The sequence below is a fragment of the Saccopteryx leptura genome, chromosome 8 (assembly GCF_036850995.1).
Source record: "Saccopteryx leptura isolate mSacLep1 chromosome 8, mSacLep1_pri_phased_curated, whole genome shotgun sequence".
NCBI lineage: Eukaryota > Metazoa > Chordata > Mammalia > Chiroptera > Emballonuridae > Saccopteryx > Saccopteryx leptura.
The window spans coordinates 9,661,462-9,688,628 of NC_089510.1; the positions used below are offsets into that span (position 1 = coordinate 9,661,462).

The following is a 27,167-nucleotide window of genomic DNA, read 5'->3' on the forward strand; positions in this document are numbered from 1 at the left end:
CTTTGAAAGTTCAAAACAAATTATTTGAGGCCTGTCTAAATATTAGTACTGCAGACTAAAAATTTACCATCTACAATAATCACTGTGGTTTCTTTCAGAACCTGACAAACTGAATTTAGCTTCTGAAGTATACCTGAGCCTGGACTGGGGAGGCACAGTGGATGGAGCCTGGCCTGGGGAGGCACAGTGGATGGAGCCTGGCCTGGGGAGGCACAGTTGGTAGAGCCTGGCCTGGGGAGGCACAGTGGGTAGAGCCTGGCCTGGGGAGGCACAGTGGGTAGAGCCTGGCCTGGGGAGGCACAGTGGAGGGAGCCTGGCCTGGGGAGGCACAGTGGATGGAGCCTGGCCTGGGGAGGCACAGTGGATGGAGCCTGGCCTGGGGAGGCACAGTGGGTAGAGCCTGGCCTGGGGAGGCACAGTTGGTAGAGCCTGGCCTGGGGAGGCACAGTGGATGGAGCCTGGCCTGGGGAGGCACAGTGGATGGAGCCTGACCTGGGGAGGCACAGTGGGTAGAGCCTGGCCTGGGGAGGCACAGTGGGTAGAGCCTGGCCTGGGGAGGCACAGTGGGTAGAGCCTTGGCCTGGGGAGGCACAGTGGGTAGAGCCTTGCCTGGGGAGGCACAGTGGGTAGAGCCTGGCCTGGGGAGGCACAGTGGATAGAGCCTGGCCTGGGGAGGCACAGTGGGTAGAGCCTGGCCTGGGGAGGCACAGTGGACAGAGCCTGACCTGGGGAGGCACAGTGGATAGAGCCTGGCCTGGGGAGGCACAGTTGGTAGAGCCTGGCCTGGGGAGGCACAGTGGACAGAGCCTTGGCCTGGGGAGGCACAGTGGATGGAGCCTGGCCTGGGGAGGCACAGTGGACGGAGCCTGGCCTGGGGAGGCACAGTGGACAGAGCTTGGCCTGGGGAGGCACAGTGGATGGAGCCTGGCCTGGGGAGGCACAGTGGGTAGAGCCTTGGCCTGGGGAGGCACAGTGGACAGAGCCTAGCCTGGGGAGGCACAGTGGATAGAGCCTGGCCTGGGGAGGCACAGTGGGTAGAGCCTGGCCTGGGGAGGCACAGTGGGTAGAGCCTGGCCTGGGGAGGCACAGTGGATGGAGCCTGGCCTGGGGAGGCACAGTGGATGGAGCCTGGCCTGGGGAGGCACAGTGGATAGAGCCTGGCCTGGGGAGGCACAGTGGGTAGAGCCTGGCCTGGGGAGGCACAGTGGATGGAGCCTGGCCTGGGGAGGCACAGTGGATGGAACCTGGCCTGGGGAGGCACAGTGGATAGAGCCTGGCCTGGGGAGGCACAGTGGGTAGAGCCTGGCCTGGGGAGGCACAGTGGATAGAGCCTGGCCTGGGGAGGCACAGTGGATGGAGCCTGGCCTGGGGAGGCACAGTGGATGGAGCCTGGCCTGGGGAGGCACAGTGGATGGAGCCTGGCCTGGGGAGGCACAGTGGATGGAACCTGGCCTGGGGAGGCACAGTGGATAGAGCCTTGCCTGGGGAGGCACAGTGGGTAGAGCCTGGCCTGGGGAGGCACAGTGGATAGAGCCTGGCCTGGGGAGGCACAGTGGATGGAGCCTGGCCTGGGGAGGCACAGTGGATGGAGCCTGGCCTGAGGAGGCACAGTGGATAGAGCCTGGCCTGGGGAGGCACAGTGGGTAGAGCCTGGCCTGGGGAGGCACAGTGGATGGAGCCTGGCCTGGGGAGGCACAGTGGATGGAACCTGGCCTGGGGAGGCACAGTGGATAGAGCCTTGCCTGGGGAGGCACAGTGGGTAGAGCCTGGCCTGGGGAGGCACAGTGGATAGAGCCTGGCCTGGGGAGGCACAGTGGGTAGAGCCTGGCCTGGGGAGGCACAGTGGGTAGAGCCTGGCCTGGGGAGGCACAGTGGACGGAGCCTGGCCTGGGGAGGCACAGTGGACGGAGCCTGGCCTGGGGAGGCACAGTGGACAGAGCCTTGGCCTGGGGAGGCACAGTGGGTAGAGCCTGGCCTGGGGAGGCACAGTGGACAGAGCCTGGCCTGGGGAGGCACAGTGGGTAGAGCCTGGCCTGGGGAGGCACAGTGGGTAGAGCCTGGCCTGGGGAGGCACAGTGGATGGAGCCTGGCCTGGGGAGGCACAGTGGACGGAGCCTGGCCTGGGGAGGCACAGTGGACGGAGCCTGGCCTGGGGAGGCACAGTGGACAGAGCCTTGGCCTGGGGAGGCACAGTGGGTAGAGCCTGGCCTGGGGAGGCACAGTGGACAGAGCCTGGCCTGGGGAGGCACAGTGGGTAGAGCCTGGCCTGGGGAGGCACAGTGGGTAGAGCCTGGCCTGGGGAGGCACAGTGGGTAGAGCCTGGCCTGGGGAGGCACAGTGGGTAGAGCCTGGCCTGGGGAGGCACAGTGGACAGAGCCTGGCCTGGGGAGGCACAGTGGACGGAGCCTGGCCTGGGGAGGCACAGTGGACAGAGCCTTGGCCTGGGGAGGCACAGTGGGTAGAGCCTGGCCTGGGGAGGCACAGTGGACAGAGCCTGGCCTGGGGAGGCACAGTGGACAGAGCCTGGCCTGGGGAGGCACAGTGGGTAGAGCCTGGCCTGGGGAGGCACAGTGGGTAGAGCCTGGCCTGGGGAGGCACAGTGGGTAGAGCCTGGCCTGGGGAAGCACAGTGGATGGAACCTGGCCTGGGGAGGCACAGTGGGTAGAGCCTGGCCTGGGGAGGCACAGTGGGTAGAGCCTGGCCTGGGGAGGCACAGTGGATGGAACCTGGCCTGGGGAGGCACAGTGGGTAGAGCCTGGCCTGGGGAGGCACAGTGGACAGAGCCTTGGCCTGGGGAGGCAAGTGGACAGAGCCTGGCCTGGGGAGGCACAGTGGACAGAGCCTTGGCCTGGAGCGCTGAACTTGCGGGTCTGAAAGCCCAGGCTTGCCCAGTCCAGGCACATACAAGGAACAATTACTAAGAGCTAATGCTTCCCACTTCTCCCTCTCTCTCCCTCCCTCTCTCTTTCACCTCTCTCTCTCTCTCTCTCTAAAAATCAACAAATAGCCCAGGCCGGTGGGCTCAGTGGTAGAGTGTCTGCCCAGTGTGTGGATGTCCTGAGTTCAATTCCTGGTCAGGGCACCAAGAAGAAGCAACCATCTGCTTCTCCACCCTTCTCCCTGCCCCTTTCCCCCTCTCCCTCCCTCTCTCTTTTCCCCTCCCGCAGCCATGGCTCGACTGGTTTGCTGTGCATTGTTCCCAGGTGCTGAAGATGGCTCCTCGGAGCCTCCACCGTAGGCACTGAAATAGTTTGGTTGTGAGCATGGCCCCAACGGGCAGAGCATCGGCCCCAGATGGGGGCTGGTGGGTGGATCACTGTCAGAGCACAAGCAGGAGTCTGTCTCTCATTTCCCCTCTTCTCACTAAATTAACAAATAAGTAAATAAATACCTCTGAGAATAAAGTTATTCATGTTTATTCATAACAAAAATTTAAGTATTTTGAAACAAAATATTTAAAAGCTTCTTTCAAGGAAAACTAAGAAAGGGAAAATATATTAGTGATAATTTATATATTCAAATCAACCTCCACGCCAATCAATTTTTCTTCTTCATGGATCTGTAAACCGGATTTGGTATAAATACGGTTTATGCCTAAGGCTTTCTCTACAACATCAGAACTTAAGTAACAAATAGTAAGAATAACCTTTAAGTGAATTATTACATTCACACCTTTCTCCAAGCTTAAAGAAAACAAAATGAAATCTTTTATCTCCTATTATAATGCCCAAGCATATGTAACATACCAGAAATGCAATAATTTAATTAAATAATCATTCAACACTATGCTATAAGAATACTCAATGCTATTTCTATTCAGGATAATCATAATTAGACATCAGAATTCTTCAGTGTTGCAATTTCCACTTTCTTATTTACCTATATAATCCAACTCATATATGTAAGAAAGAAAAGAAATGACTATTGAAATCAATGTTATACACAAAAATCAGTTGTGTTTCTATACACCAGCAATAAACAACTCAAAAATAATTTTTTTTTTTTTTTTGTATTTTTCTGAAGCTGGAAACGGGGAGACAGACAGACTCCCGCATGCACCCGACCGGGATCCACCCGGTGCACCCACCAGGGGGCGACGCTCTGCCCACCTCTGTTGTGACCAGAGCCACTCTAGCGCCTGGGGCAGAGGCCAAGGAGCCATCCCCAGCGCCCGGGCCATCTTTGCTCCAATGGAGCCTCGGCTGCGGGAGGGGAAGAGAGAGACAGAGAGGAAGGAGAGGGGGAGGGGTGGAGAAGCAGATGGGCGCTTCTCGTGTGTGCCCTGGCCGGGAATCGAACCCGGGACTTCTGCACACCAGGCCGACGCTCTACCACTGAGCCAACCGGCCAGGGCTCAAAAATAATTTTTTTTAAAATTCCTTTATAAAGGCATCCAAACAATAAAGTGTCCAGGAGTCACTTTACTCAGGAGGTGAAAGGAAGTCTGAGATGGCGGCAGTGGAGGAAGGCGCTGAGCCCCCCGGCCCAGAGCCAACGGAGTCTCCGTGTGCACAGAGAGCAGGTCCTCCTGCGAGACAGGAGTGCGGACAGACAGCGCCTCAGCCCCGGGAGTGCGGACAGACAGCGCCTCAGCCCCGGGAGTGCGGACAGACAGCGCCTCAGCCCCGGGAGTGCGGACAGACAGCGCCTCAGCCCCGGGAGTGCGGACAGACAGCGCCTCAGCCCCGGGAGTGCGGACAGACAGCGCCTCAGCCCCGGGAGTGCGGACAGACAGCGCCTCAGCCCCGGGAGTGCGGACAGACAGCGCCTCAGCCACAGGAGTGCGGACAGACAGCGCCTCAGCCAGGGGGAACGAAAGAGAGGGAGCAGGGAGAGCTAGGAAACCGCAGGGCTCGCGTGCACGGGGCAGCTCTCCAGACTGCAGGTGCCACTGAGCACAGGAGCTTACACACCCTTCTTTCCCAGGGCAAGCAGAAGCTCTACTTCCGGTGTCCCGCCCCTTAGGACCTCCCAGCAGCCCACGCCCAGCCACAATGCCCAGGCACTCCCCCCACCAAAGGGAGGAAAAGGATCATAGGGCGTCACCACAAGCCTCCCGCCCACAGCTGCTCCAGTCAGCCAGGGCCCCAGGTGCCACAAGGGACTGCCAGGCTCCAGCTGACCTGCCAAACGATGCAGCACACACAGCCTACACAAGACCGCTCAGGGTAAAACAAAAGAGAGAAAGTGTAGGAAGGCTGGGGAGCCACGGGAGCCCTCCAACAGCTGCAGGCATTCTCTGGGACTGAAGGTGTCGGTGACAGCCATTGCACACGTCCCCCTTTCACCCCCACAGGGTGGGTGAGAGCTTACCCAGGAGCTCTGGCCTATCTGCAAGGTCACTGCAGGGCATTCCCGAAACACCCACCAGGCCCACTCCGGCTCGAAACAGAGGGAGCGAGCAGGATCAACAGGTGCTACTACATGCACCTGGCCTCGCCACTGAGGGCTCTTCCAGCTCAGCAGGTCAGCGCCCCAGTCACCACAGGCATCTGCTCAGCTCCAAACGGCCTCTAAAGCCACCCAGCACACAGCCTGTAGAGACCACATCCACACCAGCCACTTTCTGAAGACCGGCAGAGAGCTCTTTTGTCTAATTCACATACATATAACCACAGAAAATCAAACAAATGAATACAGTATTTCTCAAGTCAAGGAACCAAAAAAATCCCCAGGGAAACAAACCCTAAGGAAACAGAGATAAGTAATTTGCCTGATAACTGAATTCAAAGGAAGGCCCTGGCAGGTTAGCTCAATCAGTTAAGAGAGTCATACCAAAACAAGGTTGTAGGTTTGATCCCCAGTCAGGGCAAACACAGGAAGCAACCAACAAGTGCATGACTGAGTGGAACAACAAATGAATGCTTCCCTTCCCCCTCCCCTCTCCCCCCCTTCCTCTCTCTCTCTGAAAGTCAATAGAAATCAAGCTCTGGCTAGATGGCTAGGTTGGTTGGAGAACTGTCCCAAGCGCAAAGGTTGCTGCTGCTTTGACTCCCCAGTCAGGGCACATAAGGAACAGCTTGATGTTCCTGTCTCTCTCTCTCAAAAAAAGTCATAAGGATACTCACCAAACTTGAAAGTAGAACAGAAAAATTTAGGGAAAACTTCAACAAAGATAAAGTTTAATAAATAATTTAGTAGAGCTGAAAAATAGAATAACTGCAATGAAAAATACATTAGAAGGGATCAGCAGCATATTAACCACTGCAGAAGAACAAATCAGCAACCCAGAACACTGACTACTGGTTAGCAATCAGAACAGCAAAAAGGAAAAAAATAATAATAATAAAAACAGTTTAAGAGATCTTTAAATAACACCAAGCACACAAACATTCACATTACAGAGATCCTAGAAAGAGAAGAAAGAAGAAACAGAAACTCTATTTAAAAAACTAACGGCTAAAACCTTCGTAACTTGGGAAAGAAAACAGACATCCAGGTCCAGAAGGAAGATTTCCAAACAAGATGAATCCAAAGACATCTACACTAAGATTTATTATACAGTCATTTAATGGCAAAAGCTGCCTGCCCTGTGGTGGTGCAGTGAACAGAGTGTCCATCTGGGATGCTGAGGTCCCAGGTTGGAAACCCCATGCTCACAGGCTTGAGGGCAGGCTCACCAGCTTGAGCACGCTGTTGCTGCTCTGTGCATGGATCATTGACATGACCCCATTTAAATGAGACCTCCAAAATGAAAACGAGATATCCAGGACATTCACAGAACTAGAAAGCAGACTGCTGGCTGTCGCAGCTGGGAGGAGCAGGAAATAGGAAGTAACTGCTTAGTGGGCACAGTGTTTTATTTTGGAGTGATAAAAATGCTTGCTTTGGAGCTAGACAGAAGTGGTGGCTATATAAATGAACTGAATGCCACGCAACTGTTCACTTTTAAATTGTTGATTATATGTTATATGAATTTCACCTCAAAAAAACCTTTAAAGCAATTAATGATTATAATACACATTAGACAAATGTATAAATTACAAGCACAGTTCTTCCTTTCTAAAGGTCAAACATAATTGCAAGCACAATAATTAGGCAAATAAAGATCAACATTTGAGTTTACTATCTAAGCAAGATAAGAAATTCAACTCCTAGTCTCTTTCACAACATGATTTAGAACTACTCACCAATCACCAGTTGTGGTCATTTCCTCCTAGAAATTCATTCCCTCTATAAAATTTAACTGGATAGCTTGTTCATTATAATGAAATTGAGCTTGAACTAGAGTCACATTCAATTAATTCAACTTCAACAAGTTTCTAGCCCCTTAGAAATGATTATAAATCAAATTTTTGTAGCTGGCCAGAAGCAGCTCTCTTATTTCAACTAACAAAATACCCATGTGGCTATGAACACTGAAATGTTTTCATGTTGCATGTTTTCTAAAATTTTCAGGGTTACTCATGCCCTAAAACCACAAAACTGACACTTCCTCAAACTTTATTTCAGCATTAAAAGACTGATTTCCTCAAGTAGGACTATACCACTGAACTAACTAGAAATAACAAAAATAACTTCATGAATCATTCCCTTAGGAGGAATATAAAGGAAGACAGAAAAATGCCCGATTGTGTTACTATCTGCGCAAAATTCCTCAACAGATTCAGTAACTTTCAGAATGAAGTCCACAAGTAAGTTGTGACTTCCCACAGAAAGTGCTTCACGACTGGCCCTGCCTGGGACTCCGGCTCTCTCCCTGGCTGTCCCTTCTCAGATCACATGATCCTCCTTCACCCGACCGTCATCATGTGCCATTTAAACCGTCCATCCCTCCCATTATTATTTTCTAAATCTGTTTTTACTTTATCTTTTTGATCTCAGAAAGAGAGGGAACAAGACAGAAACAGACACAACGATCTGTTTCTGTATGCCAGGGGTCCCCAAACTTTTTACACAAGGGGCCACTTCACTGTTCCTCAGACCGTTGGAGGGCCGGACTATAAAAAAAACTATGAACAAATCCCTATGCACACTGCACATATCTTATTTTAAAGTAAAAAAACAAAACAGGAACAAATACAATATTTAAAATAAAGAACAAGTAAATTTAAATCAACAAACTGACCAGTATTTCAGTGGGAACTATGCTCCTCTCATTGACCACCAATGAAAGAGGTGCCCCTTCCGGAAGTGCAGTGGGGGCCGGATAAATGGCCTCAGGGGGCTGCATGAGGGCCCTGATGGCTGTAGTTTGGGGACCCCTGCTGTATGCGCTCCAACCCAGGACCAAACCCACATCCTTTGATATTGGGACATCGCTCGAACCAACCAAGCTATTCGGCTGGGAACCCAGTACAGTATTCTTTCAAAACTCCCTGAAGTTAAGGACTACACCTTTTTGACCTCATATACTCAGCTCCTAGGACAATAATCAAAGGCTGTTGTAAAACTGAAGTATGGCAGTAAGAGTAACTATTAAAACCCACTATTAGTGTGTAAAATATTAGTTTATTTTTTCCTATATAACATAAGCAAAAGGGAAATATATACAGACTATATATTAGGCTATAACTTGCTTTCTTTTTTTTTAAATTACAATGTGGCCTTACTAGTAAATAACATTAAATAGATAACATCAATTCTGTAAACACACTTTTAAACATCTGGTTCACTAATAAGAGTATAAATTTAGTCCTTCTTATTAGTCAATGAAAAGCTCGTGATCAGCTCCATATTATCTAAATTTTAAGTGAAACACTACTGCAATAGATATTTTGTAAGAATCTTAAAAGCAGGTTTTTTAAACTAGAAAATTCCAATTACCTCATCTTACAAATGAGGAAATGAATGAGAGAGGTTTAGTTATTCATGCAAAGTCATTCTTACTGTGTTTTCAGCTACAATATAACCTTACTGACATTTCCGCCTCACAGGCAAGCCAGGCAGCGCGATCCACAGCACCCTTCTCTTCTTCCTACCCTCAGTCTAGTGCGTACATGGGCGAGTCCTTAACACTTGCTACATTTAACTGATTGATTTATATTTAAGATCTGGCCCCAACCTTAACACAGCCTCCTCCTCCCCATCATAAACACTTAATTAGTACCTACATTTACTGATCATGAAATACATCTAAGTCATTCCAGTGGGAAGAAAGGGAAATGGAGAGACACACAGAAGACATTGTCCCTGCCTTCAAAGTGCTCTACAAAGTCAGATCCGATCTGGTATGATACTTTTATTACTGTCATCTGTTTAAGATGGTGTTTTTATAGAGTACAAGTAAAATCTCATTATGTTCCATTATTAAAATATACCTTATTTGTCCCACTTGAAGATAAGCCCCATGAGGTCAAGGACCTTGTCTCTTGGCTCACTCATGTAGGCCGTGCCCAGAACAGTTCCTGACAGAGAAGGTACCTACGTACTTGTTGAGTGAATGAATGCTTTAGAAAAACCCATGAAAAGCAGAATCCAAGTAATGTTTCCAACAATGGTGTGATAGAGTATGTCAACTTTTTCTTGTCCTACTGTTTGTGCCTAATGTTCAATTTTTTATTTGGCCAGTTACTCAGGCCTTACATTTCAAGGAAGTAAAAACAGTTCAGAGATAGATAAATTATAGTACTTAGTTTAATATCATGCCCTATTCACTGCATCAAATTCTAGAAACTGCCAAGAGAGCAACCAACCTACCAGCCCTTCAGACCTTAGTCACTTTTTCTTTTTTTATTGATTGATTTGAGAGAGGAAAGGAGGAAGAGGGAGAGAGAGAGAGGGGAACATAGATCTGGTTCTGTATGTGCCCTGACCAGACAGAGAACCAGCAACTCCTGCGCTTCAGGACGACACTCTAACGGTTACCAACCGACCTATCTGGCCAGGACAGGAGTCACTTTTCCAAGTGTAAAGAGTCTCCCGATGCCTGACCTGTGGTGGCACAGTGGATAAAGCGTCGACCTGGAAATGCTGAGGTTGCCGGTTCGAAACCCTGGGCTTGCCTGGTCAAGGCACATATGGGAGTTGATGCTTCCTGCTCCTCCCCCCTTCTCTCTCTATCTCTCTCCTCTCTCTCTCTCTCCCTCTCTCCTTTCTAAAATGAATAAATATAAATAAAAATAAATAAAAAATAAATAAATAAATAAAAGAGTCTCCCGATAGTTTTCTTCCCTTCTCAGAACTGGTATTATCATCTTCTTACAGAATGAGGAAACTGAGGCCAGAGAATGGGTGGTTCATTCCCCGAATCCCTCTTCTTTCCTCCACACCAATTAGCCTGCTCCTCCTTCTCTTTGAGGTTCTTCTTCCATAATCTTAGCGATAAGCACAATACAGTCTCTCTAGATCCCTGTTATTGCTGCCCATATTCCAAAATGCTCTCTGATTTTAAGTTTTACTATTAATCAAGTGAGGTTAACAAAGGAGGAATGAAATAATAGCAAATCTGCCTGACCAGTAGTGATGCAGTGGATAGAGCGTCAACCAGGGACACTGAGGTCCCAGGTTCACAACCCCAAGGTCCCAGACTTGGGGGTGGATTCATCTAGCATGAGTGCAAGTTTGCGGACTTGAATATAAGATCATCAACAGGATCCCAAGGTCACTGGCTTGAGCAAGGGGTCAATGGCTCTGCTTGAGCCCCCACCCTCCGGCCCAAGGCAGTAGGAAAAGCAATCAATGAAAAACTAAAGTAACACAACTAAAGTAAAACTATAAGATGATGCTTCTCATCTCTCTCCTTTCTCATCCTCTCTCTCTCTCCCTCTCAAAAAAAAAGTAACAAATCTGCAGATGTCACAATTCACATTCAACTGTGTGTATAAATGCCTGGCACTATATAAAAATCACAGCATCGTTCCAAGTTCTTAGTTAGCCTCCAATTTGTTGGCTCTTTTTTGAATAAATATAATATGCATTATAAACACCTATTAATATATTATATGTAATTACATAATCTTCATACAACATCATGATGATGAACTCTTTTGCAGACCGGCCTGAAGTTTCTGGCAGACCAACACTGACCTACCTGCACACTGGCAGTTGAAAGCCACTGACACAAAGTTCTTAGGCCCGACCTGTGGTGGTACAGTGGATAGAGCGTCAACCTAGAATGCTGAGGTCGCCTGTTGGAAACCCAGGACTTACCTGATCAAGGCACATACAAGAAGCAACTACTATAAATTGATGTTTCCTACTTCTCCCCCATCTTTTTCTCTCTTCTCTAAAATCAATAAAAATCTTGCCCTGGCCGGTTGGCTCAGTGGTAGAGCGTTGGTCTGGCGTGCAGGAGTCCCAGGTTCGATTCCTGGCCAGGGCACACAGGAGAAGCGCCCTTCTGCTTCTCCACCCCTCCCCCTCTCCTTCCTCTCTGCCCCTTTCTTACCCTCCCGCAGCCAAGGCTCCACTGGAGCAAAGTTGGCCCGGGCGCTGAGGATGGCTCCATGGCCTCCACCTCAGGTGCTAGAATGGCTCAGGATGCAACAGAGCAACACCCCAGATGGGCAGAGCATCGTCCCCTGGTGGGCATGCTGGGTGGATCCTGGTCGGGCATATGCAGGAGTCTGTCTGACTGCCTCCCGGTTTCCAACTTCAGAAAAATACAAAAAAAATAATAAATAAATAAAATCAATAAAAATCTTCTAAAAAAAAAAAGCAAGCCCTGGCCAAATACACTGCTCACAAAAATTAGGAGGATGTTTTATTGCTTCATGATTATTTCAAAATATCCCCTATACCTGTTAGAGCATCACCTCAATAATGCAAAAGTTGTGGGTTTGATCCCCGGTCAGGGCACATATAGGAAAAGATCAATGTTTCTGTCTTTCTCTCTAAAATCAATCAATAATTTTTTAAAAATAAATAAAGTGCTTAGAATTGTATGGGACCCATAGTAAATAATCAATGTTAGATTAGTTATTATTACTGCCCTTGCTATTTTTAGGCTCTGATGTGTAAACTGTGACAATACCAATTATATGTTCTTGCTGTTTCCAAATCAACTTTTAGATACTACAAAAGCTTAATACTGTTTTTTGTTTGTTTGTTTGTTTGTTTTTACAGAGACAAAATCAGAGAGAGGGATAGACAGACAGGAACGGAGAGAGATGAGAAGCATCAATCATTAGTTTTTCATTGCGACATCTTAGTTGTTCATTGATTGCTTTCTCACATGTGCCCTGACTGTGGGCCTTCAGCAGACCGAGCAATCCCCGCTCAAGCCAGCGACCTTGGGTCCAAGCTGGTGAGCCTTGCTCAAACCAGATGAGCCTATGCTCAAGCTGACGACCTCGGGGTCTCAAACCTCGGTCCTCCGCATCCCACTCCGACGCTCTATCCACTGCGCCACCACCTGGTCAGGCTGTATTTTTTATATATGCTCAATAAAGTTACAGAATACAGGAATTTTTAAACAATGATTTACTACCATCCTGTATTAAAATAAATTCATTTGTCTATTAATTCAGTTCCCTCTTTTGAGAAAACTAACAATGTTTACCAATGTTCCTCCCTTTTTGTCATGTGAAACTACCATATGCAATGCCATAATGGTAGTAATATGTCAAATGATGCAAAACACTATTTTGATTCAAACTCATTTGCCTTCTGCTTCACATTAATTCCCAAATTTTAAAATGTCCAAAATCATACTATTTTTTCTATTCCTAGGTCATACCAACATGAAGCACACCACAATATCTGACCAAGCCATTTCATTTTCAAGCATCTCTATGGCAATCACTATAAAACATAAAATGCCTTCCTATCCAATTTATCACAAAGACATAAAATACCCTTAGTCCTACCCTTACTTTGTTAAAAATTAGTGCCTGAAAAACTTCTATTACACCTATGCTACTCTAAGATGCAGAGAAATATAAAAAGAAGGGTATGGAATGCTAGTATCAAAAGGCTTGAGAGAAATGAGCTTTTTTTTTTTTTTTTTTTTTTTTTTTTTTCCCTGAAGCTGGAAACAGGGAGAGACAGTCAGACAGACTCCCGCATGCGCCCGACCAGGATCCACCCGGCACGCCCACCAGGGGCGACGCTCTGCCCACCAGGGGGCGATGCTCTGCCCCTCCAGGGGGTCGCCATGTTGCGACCAGAGCCACTCTAGCGCCTGAGGCAGAGGCCAAGGAGCCATCCCCAGCGCCTGGGCCATCTTTGCTCCAATGGAGCCTTGGCTGCGGGAGGGGAAGAGAGAGACAGAGAGGAAAGCGCGGCGGAGGGGTGGAGAAGCAAATGGGCGCTTCTCCTGTGTGCCCTGGTCGGGAATCGAACCCGGGTCCTCCGCACGCTAGGCCGACGCTCTACCGCTTAGCCAACCGGCCAGGGTGAGAAATGAGCTTTAAACAAGGACAGATGAGAACTTACTCTAAACCGTTCATATACTAAAACCTCACAAACCAAGATTCTGTCCACATGACTCACTATTATTACACATGGAGACACCAAACTGGCTGGCGTCAAATAAAGGTAGATGTAAAAAATACATTAATAAAATGGTTGTCATTTTTGACTCAGAAATAACTGGGTCTTAACCAGTTTTAAAAAAGAAGCTTAGGCCTGACCTGTGGTGGTGCAGTGGATAAAGCATCAACCTGGAATGCTGAGGTCGCTGGTTCAAAACCCTGTACTTGTCTGGTCAAGGCACATATGGGAGTTGATGCTTCTTGCTCCTCCGCCCTTTCTCTCTCTCTCCTCTCTAAAATGAATTAAAAAAATTTAAAAAAGAGGTTTAACTATGAAACATTTTATTTCAATTAACTCTTACAATTCTTCCCTATTTACAGATACTTTCACAGAATTGGTAAATAACAGAGCTGAAAACAACCCAGCCTGACCCCTACATTTGGGATCCAGCATTTTGACATAAACCACTTTAATATGGTATACATTAACATCTTCCTCTTCATCCACACATATCCCAGAACAAAAGCTTCATGAAATATTTAAGTCTATGGGATGTCCTCTGATCTCTCTCTCTCTCTCTCTCTTTCTCTTCCTAATGTTAATGTCATGCATTAAAAGGATTCCAAAATCCGCCTGACCTCTGGTGGCGCAGTGGATAAAGTGTCGACCTGGGAACATTGAGGTTGCCGGTTCAAAACCCTGCACTTGTCTGGTCAAGGCATATATGGGAGTTGATGCTTCCTGCTCCTCCCCCCTTTCTCTCTCTCTCTCTCTCTTCCTCTCCCTCCCTCCTCTCTAAAATGAATAAATAAAAATAAATTCTTAAAAAAAAAAAGGATTCCAAAATCCATTAATAATTTCCCATGTCCCCAAATTACACTTACTTCCTGTTTCAAGTTTCTTTTTTCTCTTTATTTTGCTATCCCAGTCCAGTTTTGTTACGCTGAAGCGGAGCTCATCTCCCCAACCCATTAAAAATGGTCCTTAATAGAGTCTATGCTTCAACCTGGACTGAATCAGTTTCTCCACTAGAACTCTTGGGGGCGGCACACCCATCCTGTCACATTGTATCAAACTGCAGATGTTCCCCTCAGAAAACATCAGACCGCCGCTGAAAGACATGCCTTTGTTTAAGTTTCTGCTGCATCACTGACCAGAAACAGAGCCGGCAACGTTTGGGGCAACCAGAGGGCCTGAGCGGCTGCCCACGGTGCTGGGAACTGAGGGCGCAAGGGCAGTTATGGGAACTGACTATTGCGGAATGAGGACAGAACATGCATTTGACTCCGTGGCTGCCACCCAAGTTATGCGGGAGTGCTTCTGGGTTCGCCTGGCTCCCCTGCCGCCGGCCGGCCCCGCTCCCTGGGACAGACGTCTTTCCTCGGGCCGGGTCAACTCAATAAGCCAGGCCGAGCCGCACGCTCCAGGGCAGGGGCGGACGCGCCTGGGTCCCCAGCACGGTCACGTCCCACCTTTGACCGGAGCTTCCAGCGCGGCGGGGGGACGAGAAGGGGACAGGTGGGACAGAAAGGTGACAGCACTCTTTTTCAAAGAAAACATTAGAGTCCCCGCCACTAAAGTCGAGAGATGTCGCCTGGGGACTCCGCGACAAGTGCCCGGCCAAGAGACGCCCTGCAGACACCTCCCGCGCCCCTGTCACCTCAGCGGGGACGCGGGGAGCCAAACCGATAAATCACCAACTCAGCGGGACGGAGGAGGGGGGCACTCGGCCTCCCGAGGGAAAAGCTATCTCCCCCCCGCTTGTGATTTATTTTTTTTTATTTTTAAGCCTCTCAGGAAAAGTCTCCTTTCCTGCGCTCTCAGCCCCAGGAGCAGCAGAGCCCTCGGAGCCCCGAGGCAGCGAGGGGGTGTGTTCCGGGCCCCGCGCCGCCCCGCCGCGCCCCGCCGCACTGCCCCGAGGCCTCCGCGGTCCTCACCTGGAAGCCGGACCCCGCAACACAAACGGGCTCGCCGGCGGCGTCGCTGCGGGAGCACCCCCTACCCGGACTCCATGACCGCACATCCGCACCGACCCCCACGGGCCCGGACTCGGAGCTGGGACGGCGGCGGCGCCGGGCAGGCGGAAGTTCCGCCCCGCGCGCCTCATTGGCTAGCTCCCGAAACCCGGAGGAAGCCATTGGGCCACAGAGCTGCTTGCTAAGGCCCTGCCCACTCCTGCCGGGCGTCACTGCCCGCCCGGGCCGGCCCGGCCGGCTCGAAAACACGCCTAGTGCGCGGAATGGAGCTCTCGGCCACGTGATGGGTCTTCCCCCGGAGGGAGGAGCAGGGTGGACACGCTTCTGACTCTAATTTCGTCAGGGGAGGGAGCGGGCTGGCCTAGAGGACAGTGCTCCCGGGAGTGGGGGCCGGAGGGGGCCGGAGGAGCCAGGAGGGCCGGGCGGCCGCCCTCGCCCGTCGGGCTGTTGGGCAGAAGCAGCCCGAGAGCCAGCTGGCGCTGGTGCCGGCATCTCTGTCGCTTCCCCGCACCCACTCGCCCCCCGCATTAGAGGCGGAACTAGGCCTCGCCCGTCCGCACCGCGTCTGCGCCGAGAACGGGATGGGTGGGACCGAGGCCAGCCGGCTGTCGGGCGGCAGCAGGGGCCACACGCGAACCCTCTGCCCGGCGGGGGCTGCGCTGCTCCGTGCGCCCTCGCGCCTGCCGGGCCCGCCGTGGACTCGGCGGAACCAGACCCTGTGATGAAGCCCTGGGTCTGACTTTTCATACCTTGGCCTTCATTTGATGAACCAAAATAAAACAAAAAAGTCTCCTCCCCTGCTGCCCTTCTGGTAAACAGTCCCCGTCCCAAGCGTTCCCATCTTAAACCCAGCTACTTGGACATTTAAGCAGGTCGGACCATTCACACTGATAAACCACTTGCCAATTAGCCACTGGAATAAGGCAATGAAAAAAAAGAAGTAGAAGCAGTGGGCTTACTGCAGCGATTGCTGAAGGGCCTGAATGAGAAGGCCAGGAGACCTAGATACCGGGCCTGCTTCTGCTTCCAAGGAAGGCGCTTTTTAAAGGCCTACGCGGGCTTCGCATCCTTCGACATCATCTTTTAAGCAAAGGAGGGGTGAGAGGCTGCTGTCACAGAAGACACCTATAGAATACCCTTGGCTGCAACTTTTAACCTTTATTATTCTGGGGAGGCTTGAGTGGCAAACAGAAATGAGAAGAAGACTTCCTATTATATATCTTTTTTGGGCCTTTGAGCTTTGAACTTTGTAAATACTGTCTACTCAAAAGATCAATACAAAAAAATTAAAAATCAAATTACAACAAAGTAACAAAGGTCATCAAAGGTATTTTCCTCTTCTATGTACACCACGACTATATATTCTATATATTCTTAAATTTCACCAGTTGTAAAAAACAGTCAACATAATACACAGTCCTGCCTTTAAGATACTCATAAATAAAAGTCAGAATTGGGAATATTACTATGAAGTCTAGAGTAATAAGAGTAAACATAATTGCAATATCTATAAGCATTTCTTCATTATCAAATTTGGCTTTATATTAAATCATATTTCTTGTATGACATCGAAAAAAGTAAGAAGTAATAACGTTCACATATTACAGGTTAACTAACAAAGGAGAGTTCTTATTCTGTAAATAAAAGCACTTTGAGTAAGAACATGTTAATCTGACTCTTATGCTCCTCAGGTTATAATTGGTATAAACAAGGTAAAGTACTATTTGTATTGCATTTAAGCCAACTAACTGTGCTATATCCCAAAGAAGTGCAGTATTTATTCACTCCAAAGTGTTGAATAAGGGTAAATTGGAAGAAAATTGAATAGAAAATATGTACTAGTTTATTAAAGGTAGGTTAAGACAGTAAGGTTGATAGATATTATAATTATGGTTTTCAAGAACATAGGGCACATGATATTAATAGCCACTAATTATCTCCTTATGAAAACAAAAGAGGCCTGACCTGTGGTGGCGCAGTGGATAAAGCATCGACCTGGAAATGCTGAGGTCACCGGTTCAAAACCCTGGGCTTGCCTGGTCAAGGCACATATGGGAGTTGATGCTTCCTGCTCCTCCCCCCCCCCTCCTTCTCTCTCTCCTTTCCAAAATGAATAAAAAAAAAAACAAAAGAAAATAAGCTTTAAGGACTTGTGTGTGACAGGTTATTTTTTTATTCCTCCTAAAAGTACAAACAGACAGCATGTAACATTATAGAATTTCCCACCTCCAAAATATTATAAGAAAGCAACAAGTGAAAAAACAAGATACTCAATTACCTAACAGTCTAAAATGCCTTAAAAGTAGTTTTCCCCAAAATATGAAAAAAAAAATGCAGGCAGTCTTTTAAAGTCCTGGGATTAACTAAAGATATTAAACATTTGTCTCTAGCCATCGTTATATTTAGAATTTAAAAAGGCAGTGTTAGAATTGCCTGGCCTGTGGTGGCACCCTGGATAAAGCATAGATCTAGAAGGCTGAGGTTCCAGGTTGAAAACCAAACAAAAGAAAGAAACTAGACCATCTTCTTGCACTGTACACAAGAATTGAAATGTAGAAACACCATATCCCTGACCATAGAACAAGTTTAGCAAGATTTGCAGATGAGTAAATGAAAAGAGTTCTGTAAAGGCCATAATTTTTCACGACTGTCTAAATTCTGAAAAGCCCTCAGGATGCTGGCTTAACCACCTCTGTAAAAGGCCAAGATAACCCAGCACGTTCTTTTGCATTTTGTAAAATCCTTTGCTGAGCACTCTCTCCCCAGATCATTCCAAGGATAACTGAACGCCTGTTTCCCTTCTGTAAAACTGCTTTGGCTAGGTGCTCACCCCCTCCCCTCACTTCTTTAAAAGCAAACCCCTGAGTTAGTTCGGGGCCTCGAGTTCTTTAGGATGTGAATCCACTCGTGGTCACTGGCATTAAATTAAAGACTCCTTAATTTGGCTACTTAATTGTGTGGCAAATGTTTGTTTCCTCGCTGTCCAGATACAACAGAAAAAACTCAACATGGATAAAAAGACTTAAATGTTAGACTCAAAACCATAAAAATCCTAGAAGAAAACACAGTCGGTGAAATCTCAGACATTACTCATAGTGATACTTTTGTCTGACATTATTTCCTCAAGCAAGGAAAACAAAAGAAAAAATTAACAAATGGGACAACAGCAAACTAAAACCTGTTTGCACAACAACAACAAAAAACAAAAATGAAACAAAATGGAGAGACAACACACTGAATAGGAGGACATATTCAACAATGATACATCTGATAAGGGGTTACAATTCTAAATTTATTTTTAAAAACACTCATCAACTTAATACCTCTCCCCCCAAATCCTATTAAAAAATGGGCAAAGGACCAGAGCAGACGTGTCTCCAAAGAGGATATGCAGATGGCCAGTAGACATATGCAAGAGCTCAACATCACAAATCATCAGAATGAATGCAAACTAAAACCTCCTTGAGGTTCCACCTCACACCTGACAGAAAAGCAATCCTCAATAAAATCAGCAAACAACAGTGCTGGTGAGGATGCGGAGGAAAAGAAACCTTCATGCCCTGTTGGTGGGCATGCAGATTGGTGCAGTCACTACGGAAGATAGTATGGAGGGTAACCCCAAATTAAAGATGAAATGCCTTACCCAGTGATTCCAATTCTGGGTAATATGTAAAGAAACTCAAACAGTATTTCAAAAGAAATTATGCACCCCTATATTTAATGCAGCTATTTAAAATAGGCAGTACAGGAAGCAAACCAAGTGCCCATCAATAGATGAATGGATGAAAACATGACAATGTAAAGCCAGTAGGCACAGCCACCATCACAGCTGCCTGGCCCATGTAGGTTTGCATTTGATTCAGACAGAAGGTAATGAAACAACGGAGCCCAGAACTGGTGGGCCATAAGCTTTAATCCTAGCTTGCACCCAGCGGGCAAGAAATACAGTGTAAAAAAGACCACTTTACAACAGGCTTGAAAACGACAGCGCACATGTGCGGCTTCCCAGAAAGGAAGAGAACGCAGAGCTGAGAAGGAGCACAGCACAGGAAAGCTGGGTAAATTTCTACTTCCTCCTCACCCGGGAGTTCACGGGAAAGCTTTGTGTTTGGACGAGCATCTTAGGAAATTTGACTCCTACACCTATTTTACAAAACCAAAAGCAAGTGCAAATGCCAAAAGAAATTGTAAAAATTACCTGTTACTCGGGAAGAGAAATAAACACAACACTCTTAAGCAGGGGTCCCCAAACTACAGCCCCCTGAGACCATTTATCCGGCTCCTGCCACACTTCCAGAAGGGGCACCTCTTTCATTGGTGGTCAATGAGAGGAGCATAGTTCCCATTGAAATACTGGTCAGCCTGACCTGTGGTGGCGCAGTGGATAAAGTGTTGACCTGGAATGCTGAGGTCGCCGGTTCAAAACCCTGGGCTTGCCTGGTCAAGGCACATATGGGAGTTGATGCTTCCTGCTTCTCCCCCTTTTCTCTCTCTCTCTCTCTCTCTCCTCTAAAATGAATAAATAAATAAAAATAAAAATTTTTGGCCTGACCTGTGATGGCGCAGTGGATAAAGCGTCGACCTGGAAATGCTGAGGTTGCCGGTTCGAAACCCTGGGCTTGCCTGGTCAAGGCACATATGGGAGTTGATGCTTCCAGCTCCTCCCCCCCCCTTCTCTCTCTCTGTCTCTCCTCTCTCTCTCTGTCTCTCCTCTCTCTCTCTGTCTCTCCCTCTCCTCTCTAAAATGAATATAAATAAATAAATAAATAAAAAAGAAATACTGGTCAGTTTGTTGATTTAAATTTACTTGTTCTTTATTTTAAATATTGTATTTGTTCCCGTTTTGTTTTTTTACTTTAAAATAAGATATGTGCAGTGTGCATAGGGATTTGTTTATAGTGGGTTTTTTTTTTATAGTCCTGCCCTCCAACGGTCTGAGGGACAGTGAACTAGCCCTCTGTGTAAAAAATTTGGGGACCCCTGCTCTTAAGGTTACTATAGAAAAAGCAGCCTTTCTGAACATTTCATAAATGAAATCACATGACATTAAAAAAAAGAAAAGAAAAAGCAGCCTTTCTTCAGCTGTGAGTTAATTTCACAGATTTAGCTGTAGAGAAAACCATTTATTTCATTCTGTTATGTTTTTCATGATAACTTGTTCTACATTTCTTTAAAAATGCATGTTCAGACCTGTGGTGGCACAGTGGATTAAGCATCTACCTGGAACACTGAGGTCACTGGTTCAAAACCCTGGGCTTGCCTAGTCAAAGCACATATGGGGAGTTGATGCTTCCTGCTCCTCCCCGCCCCCTCTCCCTTTCCCCTCTCTAAAATGAATAAATAAAATCTTAAAAAAAAATGCGTGTTCATTATTTTTATTAGAAAATAATAAATATACATTTTTTAAAAGGAAAGGTTACAAGAAGAAAATAGAACAAAATCAAAAACTTTTCCACCCAGAGTTTTTATTTGAATAAACTTTTGTTTAGACAAATGTATATAATTATGTAACCACTATCACAATCAATATATAGAATATTCTAACACCCCTCAAAATAATTTCTTTCTACTCCTTAATAGTCAACCCTTGCCCCCCAAATCAGCCACCACTCATGTGTTTTTCTTTAATCCTTATAAAAAAAGTTTTAATGCTTTAAAATCTTGGTGCTCCTAGCCTGACCAGGTGGTGGCACAGTGGATAGAGCGTCGAACTGGGATGCAGAGGACCAAGGTTTAAAACCCCAAGATCGCCAGCTTGAGCATGGGGTTGCTGGTTTGAGCGTGCGATCATAGACACGACCCCATGGTCATTGGTTTGAGCCCTAGGTCACTGGCTTAAGCAAGGGTACACTCGGTCTGCTGTAGCCCTCTGGTCAAGGCACATATGAGAAAGCAATCCTTGAACAACTAAGGAGCAGCAACAAAGATGCTTCCCATCTCTCTCCCTTCCTGTCTGTCCCTATCTATCCCTCTCTCTGACTCTCTCTCTATCTCTGTCAAAAAAATAAAAACAAAAACAAAATTAAAGCAATTAGATACTATTATTATTATTTTTTGCTTCTCATATTGGTAATATTTGGTGTTAGTGAAGATGTTGGTTTGACTGTAAATTACCAGCATTCCATTTTTAGAGATAAATTTGGCAATGTCAATTAAAGTTTAAAAAGTATGCCTGACTTCTAGTGGCGCAGTGGATAAAGTGTCGACCTGGAACGCTGAGGTCGCCGGTTCAAAACCCTGGGCTTGCCCAGTCAAGGCACATATGGGAGTTGATGCTTTCTGCTCCTCCCCCCTTCTCTCTCCCTCTCTATCTCTCTCTTCTCAAACATGAGTAAATAATAAAATAAAAATAATTATAAAAAAAAAATTTAAAAAGTAGCCCTGGCAGTTTGGGTCACTGGATAGAGCATTGGCCAATCCCGGACTCGACCCCTGGTCAGGGCACACAAGAGAAGAGAATGGCTTCTCTCCCCTCCCCTCTCCCCCTTCTCACTTCTCTTTCTCTTCCTCTGCCGCAGTCAGTGGCTTCATTGACTCAAGCGTTGGCTGTGGGCACTGAGGTTAGCTCAGTTAGTCTGAGCATCGGCCCCAGACAGGGGTTGCCAGGTGGATCCCAGTCAGGGTGCGTGCAGGAGTCTATCTCACTATCTCACCTCCTCTCACATTAAAAAAAAAAAAAAAAAAAGTGGCCTGACCTGTGGTGGTGCAGTGGATAAAGTGTCAACCTGGAAACACTGAGGTTGCTGGTTCAAGACCCTGGGCTTGCCTGGTCAAGGCACATATGGGAGTTGATGCTTTCTGTTCCTCTCTCTTTCTCTCTCTCTCTCCCCTCTCTATAATGAATAAATAAAATCTTAAAAAAAAAAAAAGTAAAAAACATACTCTGAGCAATGCCAGTACTAGGATCCTATGCGACAAAAATAACAGCATTTCAGGCCCTGGCCGATTGGCTCAGTAGTAGAGTGTCGGCCTGGCGTGCAGGAGTCCCGGGTTCAATTCCCGGCCAGGGCACACAGGAGAAGCGCCCATCTGCTTCTCCACCCCTCCCCCTCTCCTTCTTCTCTGTCTCTCTCTTCCCCTCCCGCAGCCAGGGCTCCATTGGAGCAAAGTTGGCCCGGGTGCTGAGGATGGCTCTGTGGCCTCTGCCTCAAGTGCTAGAATGCTCTGGTTGCAACAGAGCGACGCCCCAGATGGGCAGAGCATCGCCCCCTGGTGGGCGTGCCGGGTGGATCCCGGTCAGGCGGATCCCGGTCCGGCGCATGCGGAAGTCTGTCTGACTGCCTCCCCATTTCCAGCTTCAGAAAAAAAAAAAAAAAAAAAAAAAAAAAAAAAGAAAAGAAAGAAAAGAAAAAAATAATAATAACAGCATTTCAGCATGTGTGCACTATCAAAACTTTAAAAACAAAATAAATGATTATCAATAAGGGAATGAGACATTCATTGAATGGAATTCTATGTAAACATTATAAAGAATAGAGTAACTTCTTATGAAATTTAACTCGGAAGATGTCTAATGCACATTAAATGTAAAGAGCACATTGTAGATTACAAGGGTCCCCAAACTTTTTACACAGGGGGCCACTTCACTGTTCCTCAGACCGTTGGAGGGCCGGACTATAAAAAAAACTATGAACAAATCCCTATGCACACTGCACATATCTTATTTTAAAGTAAAAAAAAACAAAACGGGAACTAATACAATATTTAAAATAAAGAACAAGTAAATTTAAATCAACAAACTGACCAGTATTTCAATGAGAACTATGCTCCTCTCACTGACCACCAATGAAAGAGGTGCCCCTTCTGGAAGTGCGGCGGGGGCCAGATAAATGGCCTCAGGGGGCAGCATGCGGCCCACGGGCCGAAGTTTGGGGACCCCTGTTGTAGAACAATGTGTATATTATGATCTCATTTCTGTAAAATTGAAAAAGTATGCTCATGTGCATATACATATAAATTAACATCTGCATAAACATTAAAAAGTCTGATAGATAGAAACCAAAATATTGACAGTGGTTTCCTCCAAAGCATGGGATTCATGTCTCCCTTCTTTTGCTCATTCATTCATTCAGCAAATGTCTTTTCAGTACATACTACAGTCTGAGCACTGTTTCAGTCATGATGGATACAACAGGAAAGTGGAGAGAATTCTTGCCCTCATGCAGCTTACTTTTTTTTCTTCAATGGACAGAGAGAGAGAGTCAGAGAGAAGGATAGATAGGGACAGACAGACAGGAACGGAGAGAGATGAGAAGCATCAATCATCAGTTTTTTGTTGCGACACCTTAGTTGTTCATTGATTGCTTTCTCATATGTGCCTTGACCGCGGGCCTTCAGCAGACCGAGTAACCCCTTGCTTGAGCCAGCGACCTTGGGTCAAAGCTGGCGAGCTTTTTTTTTTTTTTTTTTGCTCAAGCCAGATGAGCCCGCGCTCAAACTGGCAACCTCGGGGTCTCGAACCTGGGTCCTCCGCATCCCAGTCTGATGCTCTATCCACTGCGCCACTGCCTGGTCAGGCCAGCTCACTTTTTAATACAGGGAGTCAGACAATAAAGAAGATACAGTATTTCAGATGGTGACTATATTCTATGGAGAAAAATAAAGCAGAGAAGGGAGATGGAAGGGGAATTTGCAATTATAGATAAGATGGGTTGAAGTGTAGAAGAAACACTTTACATCTTTATTTATTTATTTATTTATTTGGCGGGGAGGGAGGGAGAGAGAGAAAGGGAGAGGGAGAGGGGCAGACAGGGACAGACAGACAAGAAGGGAGAGAGATGAGAAGCATCAATTCTTTGTTGTGGCTCCTTAGTTGTTCATTGATTGCTTTCTCATATGTGCCTTGACAGGGGTGGGGTGGTGGTGGGGCTCCAGCTGAGCCAGTGACCCCTTGCTCAAGCCAGTGACCTTGGGCTTTAAGCCAGCAACCTTTGGGCTCAAACCAGCTACCATGGGGTCATGTCTACTACTCTACACTCAAGCCAGCGACCCTGTGCTCAAGCGGTGCCCTGTGCTGAGCCCGTGCTCAAGCCAGCGACCTTGGGGTTTGGAACCTGGTTCCTCTGCATCCCAATACAACACTCTATCCACTGTGTCACCCCCTGGTCAGGTAGTGTGTCATTTTTGTTATTTTTCCCCAAAGACTTGCTTTGAGTAGTACGAATGTTCATGTACATCCTCGTGCCTCCTGACCATTCATAGTACAATCAATTTATTTTAAAAATGTGTAAGGCAACATTAAAAAAAGGCAAATGTATGTTCTTGTTTCCATAAATTGGTTATCAAACAAACATGATTTTAAGTTAATAAAACTGGAACTGGAACTAATTTCATTTTTTTAATTTATTTATTTATTTATTTATTTATTTTTTGTATTTTTCTGAAGCTGGAAACGGGGAGAGACAGTCAGACAGACTCCCGCATGCACCCTACCGGGATCCACCTGGCACACCCACCAGGGGGCGACGCTCTGCCCACCAGGGGGCGATGCTCTGCCCCTCCGGGGCATCGCTCTGTTGCGACCAGAGCCACTCTAGCGCCTGGGGCAGAGGCCAAGGAGCCATCCCCAGCGCCCGGGTCATCTTTGCTCCAATGGAGCCTTGGCTGCGGGAGGGGAAGAGAGAGACAGAGAGGAAGGAGAGGGGGAGGGGTGGAGAAGCAGACGGGCGCTTCTCCTGTGTGCCCTGGCCGGGAATCGAACCCGGGACTTCTACACGCCAGGCTGACGCTTTACCACTGAACCAACCGGCCAGGGCCCTAGTTTCATTTTTTTAAAATAACCCACTCAGAGGGTTATGTTTGCCTAAGGGCCTTTGAAAATTGGTTTGCATTTCTGAGTACAAACCTATAGGGAAACCTGATAAAATGCAAATTGCTTATCTGGGAGGAGAAATCTCATTAACCCAGGTGAACCTTACCCCTGAGGGACAAAAGTTAAGAATTTTAACAGCTGTTAAAGCCAACCAAACTGATTGCATGTCCTTGGACACAGGGACCAGGCCTGCAAATGGTTTTTTGAAGTCTTGTTGTGTGCAAAGTCTGTGATGACAAAGCTGGCGATGACTGCACGTCCCTTCCCAGTCTGGTCCCTTTGGCCTCTCTGAGAGGCTTTCAAGGAGCATGGGGAGGAAGGAGGAGCAATGGTTTGCCATCTGCAGGCAGAGCAGAGGAAGTACAGGCAGCACTGCCACAGAAAGATGTAAAGTTAATCGTGAGACTACCACGTACTGGATGTCTGGTCTGGTGCCGCAACTATGAGTTGATGCTTCTATCTCTCTCCCTTTCTGTCTCTCCCCTTCCCTGCCTCTCTCTCTCTTTCTCTCTAAAAAAAGAAAGGATTATTCTGAATTCTTTGACAGTTCATAGCTCTGCATTTCCTTAGGATCAGTTATTAGAGATTTATCAGTTTCCATTGGGGATGTCATGATTATGATAGGTGTGTATATGGGTATGTGTATGTGATCCTTGATTCCATAGGTTGGTCTCTGTGCATTTGGCGAGAGGTCTCCTCTTCCAGACTTTGGCGGAAACAGTTCTTCACCAGTCAGCCTAGTTTGGGTTTCTGGACGTGTCTACTGATAACATCCTTGGGCAGGTGGGGTTTGCTATTAGGGTCTATTTTGGGGCAAAGCAGCTCTTTGAGCCCTGAGGTCAGGTCGGTGGTGTGCCACTAGCTGAGAACCACTGAGCAGGACTGCTGGCTTGGTTCCTCGCCTGAGTGAGGCTGCAGGATGAGGTCCAGGATTGCCTGGTGCTCAGACTCATCAGACAGTCAGGACTGGACATTGTATTCAGTAATAGGCGGGCTATGAATTTAGCGTCCCTGCTCCGACAGGGCAGCAGGACAGTTCCCAGGGCTTACATGGCCCTTGGCCGGGGACCCACATTAGGCAGACTGTGCACTGAGTATCCTGGTCAGGTGAGGCCACCAGTTTCACTCTGAGGACAGGGAAAGCCACAGGCTGTGTTCTCTGTTCAAGTGCCCCCAGAAGCAGGGCTGTAGGGTCCCCTGTGCAGCTTCCTGTGTGGTCTGCTAAGGTCCCCAGGTCAGGTGTGCTGAATGTTGTCTTCAGCAATAAGTGGGGCTTCAGATTAGTGTCCCTGCCTGGGTGCAGCAGCAGAAGCAGTTCCAGCGACCACGGGGTCATGTCTACGATCCCGCACTCAAGCCTGTGAGCTCACGCTCAAGCCGCAACCTTAGGGTTTCAAACGTGGGTCCCCAGCATCCCAGGTCAACACTCTACCCACTGGTGAGGCAAGTGATAACCCTGTTTGTGTCATGTCCTCTCTGCATTTAACCCTGAGTGGCCCACTGCTCCCACCTCCCAAGAGCAGACACCCCCTCCTCCATAATGCAAACAGTGTTGCCCTGCCCTTCACTGGGCCCTGCGTGTAACACAGCTGCTGGAGACGGCACATCCAGTGGAAGGCAGGACTGGGAGATTGGGGATGCAAGGGGACAGGGGGCACAACAGGGCTTTCCAATCCATAAGGACACTGGTGACAGCCATCACTTCCCCATCACCCCTCTGAAAACGCGGTGGTGGGACTGGCAACCCCACCCATCAGCCCGCCCCAGGCAGCCCCCCAGTCCCCGAGGCTGAGGGACCCGGCCCCAGGCAGCCCCCCAGTCCCCGAGGCTGAGGCAGCCCCCCAGTCCCCGAGGCTGAGGCAGCCCCGGCCCCAGGCAGCCCCCCAGTCCCTGAGGCTGAGGCGGTCTGGCCCCAGGCAGCCCCCCAGTCCCTGAGGCTGAGGCAGCCCCCCAGTCCCCGAGGCTGAGGCAGCCCCGGCCCCAGGCAGCCCCCCAGTCCCTGAGGCTGAGGCAGCCCCCCAGTC

General features: G+C 47.9%; 1 protein-coding gene across 3 annotated transcripts in view; it reads right to left on the reverse strand.

Moving 5' to 3' along the window:
- RNF13 (ring finger protein 13) overlaps positions 1-15,439 on the reverse strand; it is a 96,768-nt gene extending 81,329 nt beyond the window's left edge. For 2 of the 3 annotated variants that reach the window (XM_066347323.1, XM_066347321.1), the window contains exon 1: positions 15,294-15,439. The gene's annotated coding sequence lies outside the window, so the exon portion shown is untranslated. Of the gene's footprint in view, positions 1-13,514; positions 13,649-15,293 lie in introns of all 3 variants that reach the window. The other variant, XM_066347322.1, reaches the window with a different exon arrangement.
- Positions 15,440-27,167: the final 11,728 nt, after the last annotated feature.